Below are 13,372 nucleotides of genomic sequence, written 5' to 3' on the forward strand. Positions count from 1 at the left end.
AAAGCAAAGATGAGAAGGCAAGAAGGGGCAGGAAAACTGGAGGGATGGAAATAGGGAACTCAGGGCGGTAATGAGGAGAGTGTTGGCACATTTAGGGGATTGAAACCAGTGTCATGGAAAAATTTTTGCATAAACTATTGAATGGGAAGCTAATTTTCTCTGTATACCTTCACCTAAATAAAAAGAAAGAAATAGTGATAATCATACTTACCTCATACCTGCTAAAGTTGTGTGAGTTAAATGGAATACTGCCTATAAAGTGCTTGCAGACCTTGGCCCATAATAATAACATTTTATTAATATCAAACATCACTATTCTCCTCTTCTTCCTCCTCCTCGTCATCAACTTCTTTATCACCTCTATCACCATTAGACCAAATGAGCTACTGCTAAGAATTAATTCTGTAGTTAGACTTATAAATATGAAAATACATGTCTATCAGTAAGGGAAATTATATATATTATTTTATATCTTTAAAACTAATGAGCTAAATCTATATATGTTAATTGGGAAAGATGCCCCTTATAGACTGTGAATAAAGGAAGTTCTCTACCTAGGGTTAAATATAAGTAATTGTACTGCTGTTTGAATTATTTGATTACTTCTCATTAGGGATTAGTGGTTTAGTATTTTGAACATGTGAATTCAGCCCCAAATCAGATTTATGTCAGTCCAGTGATTTCATTGCAGGCCAGAACTACACCTCACAAAGCTAGAAGTGTTATCGGATTGCATATTGAGCAATGAACGGTAGAATGATGCTTACACGGCATGTTTGACTCTTCTCGTGTTTCACCAGTTAAGGTGTAGTTAGAAAAACTGTAGGTTAAAATCACACAACAAAATAAGATATGTATTACATGAAACCTGAGATTGTACATGTATTTTATGACCAGTTACCCTTTGAATAAAGCCCCACTTCAACTGAACTCAGAGTTAACAACTGCAACCCACCAACACCGTAGGTCTTTAGTTTATATTTTCTGCAAAACATGTAAAAACTCAGCAAGTGGCAACTGAAATTTCTTAAGTGTATATAAATTAAATGTTTTGTCATCAAATACTGTGTAACTAATCCTGTGTCCATTTTGTTTAACTATTCTATTTATTCTAGAGTAGGTCTAAATCCTGTAACTGTAGATATTACCACCAAGTGTGATGATCATCTATGTCAACATTTCCAAATCTCATTCCCAGGACTAGTAAGTCAATATTTTTCTGCTCTCCCACATTCCTATCTGGACACACTGGTATTGCATCTCAGTTTTTTATTCTTTTTTTTATATTATTTCCTTTCTCCGACTCCCAGGATCTCCATCAGAAAATACAAATGTTTCCTGGTCAATCATTTCATCTTGATTGTGATTTACATGTCTCAAAATAGCATTTTACTTTTATTATCACCTCTAAAAAGTATTCAACTCTTTCTTCAGGTCTTGAAAATATTTATATCCTTTCACTCAGTAATTCTACTTCTTGGAAGCCATCCTAAAGAAAAAAATCAAGGGTAAGTACCAGAAGGCCCATCGAAGCATTATTTACAAGTGTGAAATATTGATGAAGATTGATAAATGACATAGGAAAATGTTCAGTATATGTAGATCTGAACACAATGTGGTCCCAAGTATATAATCATATGCACAAAAAAGGCCAAAAAGGGTATGCAACAAGATGTTAATAGTTCTTATTTCTGGGGAATAGGAGTGTAAATACTTTTTATTTTCTTTTTCACTTGTTTCTGCATTTCCTAAAATTTCCTCAAAAGACACATAATTAAAGGTATATAATATACACATGTACATAGAGTTTTACATCTTTCTCCAGAATTTACTCAGTCTAACCACTAACTGCAACCATTCCTTAAATTGAATGAACCAACTCATCAAAGAATACCAAACACTTACTTAGCACAAAACGGAATATAATCTTGAAAAACACAGGGACTCAGCCAGATCAGAAAATAAGAATTACTCAGAGCCCTGATGTTAACAATAAAATGTGTCAGTCACACAACAAAGTTGTCAGATGCTGACACTTCAATTGTAAAATGTCAGTTCCTGTTGGTTCAGATCCTCTTTGGGTTTGCTGTTCTGGTCAAATTTAATTTAATAAAAAAAAAAAAGAACAATCCCTGAGCATTCGAATATCATTTGGCTACGGTGGGATAGGAAAAGGGAGGATATAGAGTCTCAAGAAGACAGTCAGCCTCTGAAATTAGAAGAGAGAGCCTGGCTGCATGGAGAACGGGAGGGCCCATTCTTTTTTTTTTTAATTTTTATTGTGCTTTAAGTGAAAGTTTAAGAATCAAGTCAGTCTTTCACACAAAAACCCATATACACCTTGCTACACACTCACAATTACTCTCTCCCTCCACTCTCTCTTTTCGTGTTCATTTCATGAGCTTCTAACCCCCTCCACCCTATCATCTCCCCTCTAGGCAAGAGATGCCAACATAGTCTCAGGTGCCCACCTGATCCAAGAAGCTCACTCCTCACCAGCATCCCTCTCCAATCCATTGTCCAGACCAACCCATGTCTAAGGAGTTGGCTTTGAGAATGGTTCCTGTCCTGGGCCAACAGAAGGTCTGGGGGCCATGATCACCGGGTCCTTCTAGTCTCAGTCAGGCCATTAAGTCTCTCCTTATGAGAATATGGGGTCTGCATCCCACTGCTCTCCTGTTGCCTCAGGGGTTCTATGTTGTATTCCCTCTCAGGGCAGTCAATGGTTGTAGCCGGGCACCATCTGGTTCTTCTGGTCTCAGGATGTTGTAGTCTCTGGTTCATGTGCCCCTTTCTGTCTCTTGGGCTCGTAATTGCCTTGTGTCCTTGGTGTTCTTCATTCTCCTTTGATGCAGGTGGGTTAAGACCAACTGGTGCATCTTAGATGGCTGCTTGCTAGCGTTTAAGACCCCAGATTCCACTCTTCAAAGTGTGATGCAGGATGTTTTCTTAATAGATTTTATTATGCCAATTGACTTAGATGTCCCCTGAAACCATGGTCCCCAGACCCCTGCCCCTGCTATGCTGGCCTTTAAAGCATTCAGTTTATTCAGGAAACTTCTTTGCTTTTGGTTTAGTCCAGGTGCACTGACCTCCCCTATATTGTGTGCTGTCTTTCCCTTCACCTAAAGTAATTCTTATCTACTATCTAAATAGTGAATGCCCCTCTCCCACCCCCTCCCCCATCTCCTAACCACAAAATAATGTTTTCTTCTCAGTTTAAACTATTTCTGAAGGTCTCATAATAGTGGTCTTATACAATATTTGTCCTTTTGCAACAGGCTAATTTCACTCAGCATAAGGCCTTCCAGGTTCCTCCATGTTATGAAATGTTTCACAGATTCCTCACTGTTCTTTATCGATGCGTAGTATTCCATTGTGTGAATATACCATAATTTATCCATTCATCTGTTGATGGGCACCTTGGTTGCTTCCACCTTTTTGCTATTGTAAACAGTGCTGCAATAAACATGGGTGTGCATATATCTGTTCATGTAAGGGCTCTTATTTCTCTAGGATATATTCCAAGGAGTAAGATTGCTGGATCCTATGGTAGTTCTTTTTCTAGCTTTTTAAGGAAGCGCCAAAATGATTTGCAAAGTGGTTGTACCGTTTGACATTCCCACCAGCAGTGTAGAAGTGTTCCAATCTCTCCACAACCTCTCCAAGATTTATTCTTTTGTGTTTTTTGGATTAACGCCAGCCTTTTATGAAATCTCACTGTAGTTTTGATCTGCATTTCTCTAATGGCTAATGATCATGAACATTTCCTCATATATATGTTAGCTACCTGAATGTCTTCTTTAGTGAAGTGTCTATTCATATCTTTTGCCCATTTTTTTTTAATTGGATTATTTGTCTTTTTGCAGTTGAGTTTTTGCAGTATCATGTAGATTTTAGAAATCAGGCGCTGATCAGAAATGTCATAGCTAAAAACTTTTTCCCAGTCTGTAGGTAGTGTTTTTACTCTTTCGGTGAAGTCTTTGGATGAGCATAGGTGTTTAATTTTTAGGAGCTCCAAGTTATCTAGTTTTTCTTCTGCATTCTTAATAGTGTTTTGTATACTGTTTATGCCATGTATTAGGACTCCTAATGTTGTCCTTGTCCCTATTTTTTCTTCCATTATCTTTATCGTTTTAGATTTTATATTTAGGTCTTTGATCCATTTTGAGTTTGTTTTTGTGCATGGTGTGAAGTATGGGTCTTGTTTCATTTCTTTGCAGATAGATATCCAGCTATGCCAGCACCATTTGTTAAAGAGACTGTCTTTTCCCCATTTAACTGTTTTGGGGCCTTTGTCAAATATCAACTGCTCATATGTGGATGAATTTATGTCTGGATTCTCAATTCTGTTCCATTGGTCCATGTATCTGTTATTATACCATTAGCAGGCTGTTTTGACTAAAAAAGTATAATAGGTTCTAAAATCAGGTAAAGTAAAGCCTCCCACTTTGTTCTTCTTTTTCTGTAATGCCTTATTTATCCGGGGCCTCTTTCCCTTCCATATGAAGTTGGTGATTTGTTTCTCCATCTCATTTAAAAATGTCATTGGGATTTGGATCAGAATTGCATTAAACGTATAGATTGCTTTTGACAGAATAGACATTTTTATGATGTTAAGTCTTCCTATCCACGAGTAAGGTATGTTCTTCCAATTATGTAAGTCTCTTTTGGTTTCTTGCAGAAGTGTGCTGTAGTTTTCTTTGTATAAGTCTTTTACATCGCTAGTAAGATTTATTCCTAAGTATTTTATCTTCTTGGGGGCTGGCTACTGTAAATGGCATTGATTTGGTGATTTCCTCTTCAATGTTCTTTTTGTTGGTGTAGAGGAATCCAACTGATTTTTGTATGTTTATCTTGTATCCCGATACTCTCCTGAACTCTTCCGTTAGTTTCAGTAGTTTTCTGGAGGATTCCTTAGGGTTTTCTGTGTAGAAGATCATGTCATCTGCAAACAGAGATACTTTTACTTCTTCTTTGCCAATCTGGATGCCCTTTATTTCTTTATCTAGCCTAATTGCTCTGGCTAGGACTTCCAGCACAATGTTGAATAAGAGCGGTGATAAAGGGCATCCTCGTCTGGTACTTGAACTCAGTGGGAATGCTTTCAGGCTCTCTCCATTTAGGGTGATGTTGGCTGTTGGTTTTGTATAAATACCCTTTATTATGTTGAGGAATTTTCCTTCAATTCCTATTTTGCTGAGAGTTTTTATCATGAACGAGTGTTGAACTTTGTCAAATGCCTTTTCTGCATCAATTGATAAAATCATGTGATTCTTGTCTTTTGTTTTATTTATGTGGTGGATTACATTAATTGTTTTTCTAATGTTGAAACATCCCTGCATACCTGGTATGAATCCCACTTGGTCATGATGAATTATTTTTTTGATATGTTGTTGAATTCTATTGGCTAGAATTTTGTTGAGGATTTTTGCATCTACATTCATGAGGGATATAGGTCTATAATTTTCTTTTCTTGTGGTGTCTTTACCTGGTTTTGGTATCAGGGATATGGTGGCTTCATAGAAGGAGTTTGGTAGTATTCCATCCTTTTCTGTGTTCTGAAATACCTTTAGTAGTAGTGGTGTTAACTCTCCTCTGAAAGTTTGGTAGAACTCTGCAATGAAGCCGTCCGGACCCGGGATTTTTTTTTGTTGGGAGCTTTTTGATTACCTTTTCAATCTCTTCTTTTATTATGGGTCTGTTTAGTTGTTCTACCTCTGTTTGTGTTGGTTTAGGTAGGTAGTGCTTTTCTAGGAATTCATCCATTTCTTGTAGGTTTTCAAATTTGTTTCAGTATAGTTTTTCATAGTAATCTAATATGATTCTTTTAACTTCAGTTGGGTCTGTTGTAATATCGCCCATCTCATTTCTTATTTGGGTTATTTGCTTCCTCTCCTGTTTTTCTTTTGTCAGTTTGGACAGTGGTTTATCAATTTTGTTGAGTTTTTCAAAAAACCAGGTTTTGGTCTTGTTAATTCTTTCAATTGTTTTTCTGTTTTCTATTTCTCGTTCAGTTCAGCTCTAATTTTTATTATTTGTTTTCTTCTGGTGCCTGTGTTTTGTTTTTGTTGTTGTTGTTGCTCTCTTTCTATTTGTTCAAGTTGTAGGGATAATTCTTTGATTTTTGCCCTTTCTTGTTTTTGGATGTGTGCATTTATTGATATTAATTGGCCTCTGAGCACCGCTTTTGCTGTGTCCCACAGGTTCTGATAGGAAGTATTTTCATTCTCATTGGATTCTCTGAATTTCTTTATTCCATCCTTAATGTCTTCGATAATCCAGTCTTTTTTGAGCAGGGTATTGTTCAGTTTCCAAGTGTTTGATTTCTTTTCCCGTTATTGATTTCCACTTTTATGGCCTTATGGTCAGAGAAGATGCTTTGTAATATTTCAATGTTTTGGATTCTGCTAAGGCTTGCTTTATGACCTAATATGTGGTTTATCCTAGAGAATGTTCCGTGTGCACTAGAAAAGAAAGTATACTTGGTTGTTGTTGGGTGGAGTGTTCTGTATATGTCTATGAGGTCAAGTTGGTTGATCGTAGCATTTAGATATTCCATGTCTTTATTGAGCTTCTTTCTGGATGTCCTGTCCTTCATCGAAAGTGGTATGTTGAAGTCTCCTACTATTATTGTGGAGCTGTCTATCTCACTTTTCAATGGTGATAGAGTTGGTTTTATGTATCTTGCAGCCCTGTCATTGGGTACATAAATATTTAATATGGTTATATCTTCTTGGTGTATTGTCCCTTTAATCATTATATAGTGTCCTTCCTTATCCTTTCTGATGGATTTAACTTTAAAGTCTATTTTGTCAGAAATAAATATTGCCACTCCTGCTCTTTTTTGATTGTTGTTTGCTTGATATTTTTTTTTCCATCCTTTGAGTTTTAGTTTGTTTGTGTCTCTAAGTCTAAGGTGTGTCTCTTGTAGGCAGCATATAGATGGATCTTGTTTTTTAATCCATTCTACCACTCTCTGTCTCTTTATTGGTGCATTTAGTCCATTTACATTCAGGGTAATTATGGATAAGTATGAATTTAGTGCTATCATTTTGATGTCTTTTTCTGTGTGTTGACAGCTTCTTTTTCCCAGTTGATTTTATGTGCTGAGTAGATTTTCTTTATATATTGTCCTTTCCTCATATTTGTTGTTGTTGATTTTGTTTCTGCTGAGTGTGTATTTTTCCCCTGTATTTTATTTGATGAGTAGGATAGTTTTGTCTCCTTTGTGGTTACCTTATTATTTACCCCTATTTTTCTAAATTTAAAACTAACTTTTATTTCTTTGTATCGCCGTAAGTTCCTCTCCATATGGAAGGTGAATGATTATATTTCTTAGTCCCTCTTTATTATTTTAATGTTGTTTTCTTTTATATAATAACATCGCTGTTACCCTGTTTTGGGCTTTTTTTTTTTTTGTATAATCTTGATTTGTTTTTTTGGATTTCCCTGTCTGGGTTGACTTCTGGTTGCTCTGTCCAGTGTTCTAGTCTTGGGTTGATACCCGATATTATTGATTTTCTAACAAAAGAACTCCCTTTAGCATTTCTTGTAGTTTTGGTTTGGTTTTTATGAATTCTCTCAACTTGTGTTTATCTGGAAATGTCTTAATTTCAGCTTTATATTTAAGAGACAGTTTTGATGTTTATATGACTTTTGGCAGACAATTTTTTTCATTCAATTTTTTAAATATGTCATCCCTTTGCTTCTTGCCTGCGTGGTTTCTGCTGAGTAGTCCAAGCTTATTCTTATCGGCTCTCCTTTGTAGGTGACTTTTCGTTTATCCCTTGCTGCTCTTATAATTCTCTCTTTATCTTTGGTTTTGGCAGGCTTGATTATAATATGTCTTGGTGACTTTCTTTTAAGATCTACCTTATGTGAAGTTCGATGAGCATCTTGGATAGATATCTTCTCATCTTTCATAATACCAGGGAAGTTTTCTGCCAACAAGTCTTCAACAATTTTCTCTGTATTTTCTGTTATCAAGGAGGGCCCATTCTTGATCTACAGTTTTTCAGATCACTGGTTTGCAGACTTTCCAATTTTGTGAATGGGCCTACTTCAAATACAAATTCAGGGACCTACATAGACAGAAATTTTATTTTGCTACCTCTTATTCTTGACGGCACTGGGTTTACTGGGTATTCTCACCATCATTTTGTAAAAGAAAGCACTTTTTTCATGGAAATATAAGGACATGATCTCAAAATAAAATATTGAGCTTCCCAAGAAAAACAATGTGTCAACCTTACACCAAAACACATGTGTAAGACCATCCAGTGAAAATTTAACACCAAACAAATATATTCCTTAAACTGGCATTTGGGAACTCCCAACTCAGCTAATGTCCAGTGATTTCTCTAGCAAATTTTCCCTTGAAAGCTAGCATAGATTCACTATTGAACTAAGGAATTTATTATAAAATGAGCCAAGGTACAAAGATTTTTCTGTTTACCCAGAACTGACATACCCTAGAGAACAATCAAGCAATTGCTTATGTGATAATCCATTTTAAAACTTTTCTGGAGGGTAAAAAGAGAGCATCAGAAATCTACCTGTCTTAAAAACACTTAATGTCCATCATTATGGACTTTGGGGTTTGTAGAATGTTCACAACAGAAGCCACCTCATGGTAAATTCAGATTCCCAGCTGAGGACCAGAATTCCCTTAGTTTTGCTGGAATCTTCCATGTAGATCAACACCAAAGTCAAGATAAACCTACTGTCCTACGACACATGAATAACCAAGGGACAGGGCAACAAGGTTGTCCTGAGGATTGATATAGGTATATTTAATCTCCACGTGGCAAAGATCACCAAACAACCATTAAAGACCAAAATCTCATTTCTAAATCTCACTTATACAGCACAAAACCTGTTAATCTAAGACTGAGGGAACTCTCTTTCTTGATTGTCCTCATTACTTTCAAAGCCACCCAGATTAACCAAAATGGTTTTTTAGCCATGTCCTGGCTCAGCTCTTAAAGCCTGTGCGTGATCAAAGCACAGGCTGATCATTTGCTTTTGTTTGTTTTCAGATCATTATGTAGTAGCTTAAAGTGAATAAAAGTTTTAACAAGGAGCAAAAACAAAGGTAAAGTGAAAAGTGATTGCCTGCAGACAATTGGTTTCAGCTAATGGGCTTTGGATAGTATCTAGATAAGGGCCAACATTCATAATTATGTTTTCTTCATAGTTTCTTAATCCAAATGCGAAGGTAGTGGTTTCTTTTATGAATATTTTATCAGATGAGAATAAACCCATCATTTTATTTGGACTACACCACTCAGAGAAAGGGGGAACTAGAGAAAAACCAATAAATCTTAAAGAGTTATTTATTTATACAGAGAAAATTTACTTTGTGTGTTGTGACTTGTTTTATTGGTACCCTGCAGTTCAATTTAGATTAAGAAGCAGAAGATTATTGTTTCCCAACAGAGAAGTATCATAAATAAATACAGCAATTTTTTTTTTTGTATTTGTGCCAAACCATCTACAAATATTCAGAATAAAAGGAAAACTACATTCCTAAAATTCTAAGTTCTAAACGTTAGAAATGGTGTTTAACCAAACTTAGCCCCATAAGTTTAGTGACAGGGCTAATTAGGGCAGGACTTCTTGTCTAAAGTGATGTCAACTAGACAATCATTCCATCTTCACTGGAATGTTTGCTAGCACTCTGGTTCAGTTTTGTGTACCAACAAGGCTGTACCAAAATGATCATCATTCTCCGGGGAAGAATGCACTATCATATAATGTGACACTGGTTACCAATAGGACCGTACTGTAATCTGAACCAAGTGGTCTTAATGATCAGTAATTGCAAGACCAAAGTTAAGATCTCTGCTAACTAATTAAAAGTAAAATAATAATCAGGGGAAAATCTGGAGGAAAATTTCACTCCCTGGTATCTTAAAGAAAAAAAAAAGCAAACTCATTGTTGTTGAGTTCCGACTCATAGCAACCCCACATGTTACCGAATAGAACTGTTCCACAGGATTTTCTTGGCTATTATCTTTATGGAAGCAGATCTCCAGGCCTTTCTTCCATAGCACTGCTAGGTGAGTTTTAACCACAAACCTTGAGGTTAGTAGCAAAGTACAAACTATTTGTACCTCCCTGGTATCTAATAGATACTTAATAAATATTTATTGAATTAAATGGATGGATGGATGGATGGATGGATGGATGGATGGATGGATGGATGGATGGATGGATGGTTGGATGGATGGATGGATGGATGTCAGGCTGAAGGAAGAATTACCAAGCCTAAGACTACAGATTTCAACCCCACAGCCTTTGGAGAAACCCCCACAGATGCAATTTTGTTCCAATTTGCCTTGACCTCAAGAAAAGCCACAAAACTATGTCAGACAGGTACGAGAATGTGCCAGAATTTTGGATGTCCTTTAAAACTGAACTGAATTTTTTTCATTGCAAAACAAATTGGACTTCCAATCCCACCACAAAGTTTACTCCATTCTTGGATCTTCCCTGTAATACATGCTGCTGTGAACAGACCTGGGAAAGATTTCCCCCCATTATTTGCAAACCTCAACTCATCTCTTAATTTCTTCCCAAACTTTAAAAATAGCTACCACTTATCAAGCCCTAAATATCCACCTGGAACTGTATAATGTACTTCAGATACATGAACTCATTTGGTGCTCATAAAAATCCTACATATTTTTTCAAGCAACAAATGCTTATTAAGTACTGGTAATGTTCTAAGAACTTAGAAATTAATCCGTGACAAAAGCAGACAAAAATCTCTGCCCTCTGAGAGTTTACATTTTAGTCTGGTGGGGAAAGGGGTGAATAATAAACACGTTCTTTATTGTTTTAATTATTCCCATTTTACAGAGGAAGAAATTAATATTTGGCAAATTGAATTACTCTCTAAAGAAGACATGGACAGAAAAAGGAAAATTTGGAGATTGAGACCCAGAACTCTCTAGATCCAAGGTCTGTATTTATCATCATTTGGCCATAGTGCCTCTAATTTTGGAACTGACCCAGAATAGTGCCGAGTACTTAGAGTTCCAAATGGATTCTCTAAAACATGGTATAACTGAACTGCCACATAGTAAGCATTCAGATGCTAGTCATCTCTGCAAGAGCTGAATAAGCCCAAGCTTCTCTCATCTGTGATTCATAATCTTTAACTAAGAGCAAAAGCAGCATGGAAGCTGCCTGCCATACTGCTTACTGCAGTTCTAGTCCACCTCTTTCCAGGCACACTGTGGGATTGCACCTCCCGGCTCCCCTTTGGTTATATAGGGACATGTGACTCGTTCTGTCTAACATGCTCTGAATTTAAGTGAGTTTGTAACTTCTAGGATGGAGATTTGATTTCTAATTCATGACTTTTTTTCTCAGAATACTCTTTTTTCTCTTGTGTGAGGCTTAGAAATATTCAGGACATCAGTTGCTCCCTCAGAGTGGTTCCCTACATAATTACAATGTGAAAAGCTCCTCTGCTGATCTGTGATAGTCAAGCAACATGAGTGAAAATAAAACTTTGTTCTTTAAGCCACTGGAACTGTGAAGATATTTGTAACCAGAGCACAACCTAGCCGATCTTTCTTCCACAGGACCCAGGAATCTCCTACATGTTTTTCTCTTAATTGTAATGATATGACAGAACAGGTCAACTGAGTAAAAGTGAGAAGCCCACAGTCTAGGAAGTAACCACATGGCATCTGGTACAGAAGATGTTAGGGAGTCAGTAGAAAGGAAAAAATAAAACATTATGAAAAAATATATCTTAAAAACACTAGTAAGCAAGGACAGAGTATGCCATCAAAAAATGGAAAAGATCTTCTCTCTGTTCCAAGCCTAAGAGTTACCACCATGCACAATCTCAAGATTAAATAATAATAAAGTTCAGTATTTAAGTCATATATGGATTTGTTTATTTATAATTTTCATATCAGTTGAGCCCATCTTCAATTAATAAATAAGCCCTGGGAAGACAGGATCTGACAGTCTGCCATATGCCTGGATGTCAAAATCTTTGAAGAAAATTGAACAGTTGACACTCAAATCTGATATGACTTCTTCAACACACAGAGGCAGAGAGAAAAGCCTCCAAGATTACAAAACACCACCTGCGTTTACATCCTCCAAATGAAAAGTGAAAAAGGAACAAATGTGGTCTCATTACTTTCCATCAAGGGCAAGATTCTTACCACAACAATGCCTATTGCACTAGATTATCAAACACAGAATCACACTGTAACATTTAGAAACTTCAGAATGTATGCACAGAACAGAGTCAAAGGACCTCTGTACAGGTATGCCTCACCTTAAGCGGCACGAGTTACAGAAAAGTTGAATGTCACTAAAAAAGGGGAAATTGAATAACAGGGGAAAAAAGAAACTTGCCATTTCATGGTTTCCTAAACTGAAATTATTCCTATAATTTGTTTCAACTTGCCTTTCTTACAATTCCTAATTTGCATTTTTTTAAGTAAATTGCATTTATACCTTTGTTAAATTTTTAAGGTTTTTGGTATAAAAAGTCCGTTTCTTGTAGGTTGGCATTAATACCTATTTCATGATATTTAGGTCCAAAAATTTTCATTACGTTAAAGAGAAAAGAGGAAAATAATATAATAGTTCCTGATATATAAAATCAAGGTCTTCAGTCATAGTTGAGAATGTTACCTGGAAGTTGAAATTTCCAAGACTCATGAGAAAACTATTTCATATCGATCAACAAGCTATAGGTGCCATCCACAATCCTTAAACAGTCATCCAATGAGTCTGGCCAATGAGTGTTTGCAATGAGTGCTCCCTTAGAACAGGCAGCATCAACAATAAATTACAGACTGATATTGATCAGCCTAAAGAGAGAGATGGGGCTAATTTGTGAAATTAATGGAAACCCAAAAATGTACCCAAATTTGTTCCCATTAAAACAATCCATTTGAATTGAATTATTTTTTTTTCTATCCAAATTTCTTAAAGTTCCTGAGTAGATAGGACATTTCACATAATTTATGTGCTCCTTGGAAACCCTATGGGGCAGTTTTATTCTGTCCTATAGGGTCACTATGAGTTGGAAACAACTTAACAAGAGGTCATGCACACTTTTCCAACTAGCAAGCAGCAAGAATTAGTGGAATTGTTATCAACCAAAGAATACTTGTAGATCAACCTCATAGACTTTAAGTGCCCATGAAACTGACTGCTCTATTCGATAAAAGCAATCCATGTACTTAAGGATCATTAAATATCACCTTCTGGATACATAATGTAGTATTTTTGCTCTGCAAATAGATTTTGGCTAAGTACTTGCACCGTACTCTGTAGATAATGATTGCCTTAAAAAAAAAAAAAAAAAGAAGAAGAAAATCAATCAAAT

The 13,372-nt window shown here is 36.2% G+C and overlaps 1 long non-coding RNA gene across 1 annotated transcript in view; it reads right to left on the reverse strand.

Moving 5' to 3' along the window:
* LOC111749453 (uncharacterized) overlaps positions 1–13,372 on the reverse strand; it is a 267,250-nt gene that overhangs the window by 230,281 nt on the left and 23,597 nt on the right. Inside the window, exon 2 of the long non-coding RNA XR_010322319.1 lies at positions 1,406–1,489. This is a non-coding gene — a long non-coding RNA (uncharacterized LOC111749453). The remainder of the gene's footprint in view (positions 1–1,405; positions 1,490–13,372) is intronic.

Source organism: Loxodonta africana, chromosome 6 (assembly GCF_030014295.1).
Source record: "Loxodonta africana isolate mLoxAfr1 chromosome 6, mLoxAfr1.hap2, whole genome shotgun sequence".
NCBI classification, from domain to species: domain Eukaryota; kingdom Metazoa; phylum Chordata; class Mammalia; order Proboscidea; family Elephantidae; genus Loxodonta; species Loxodonta africana.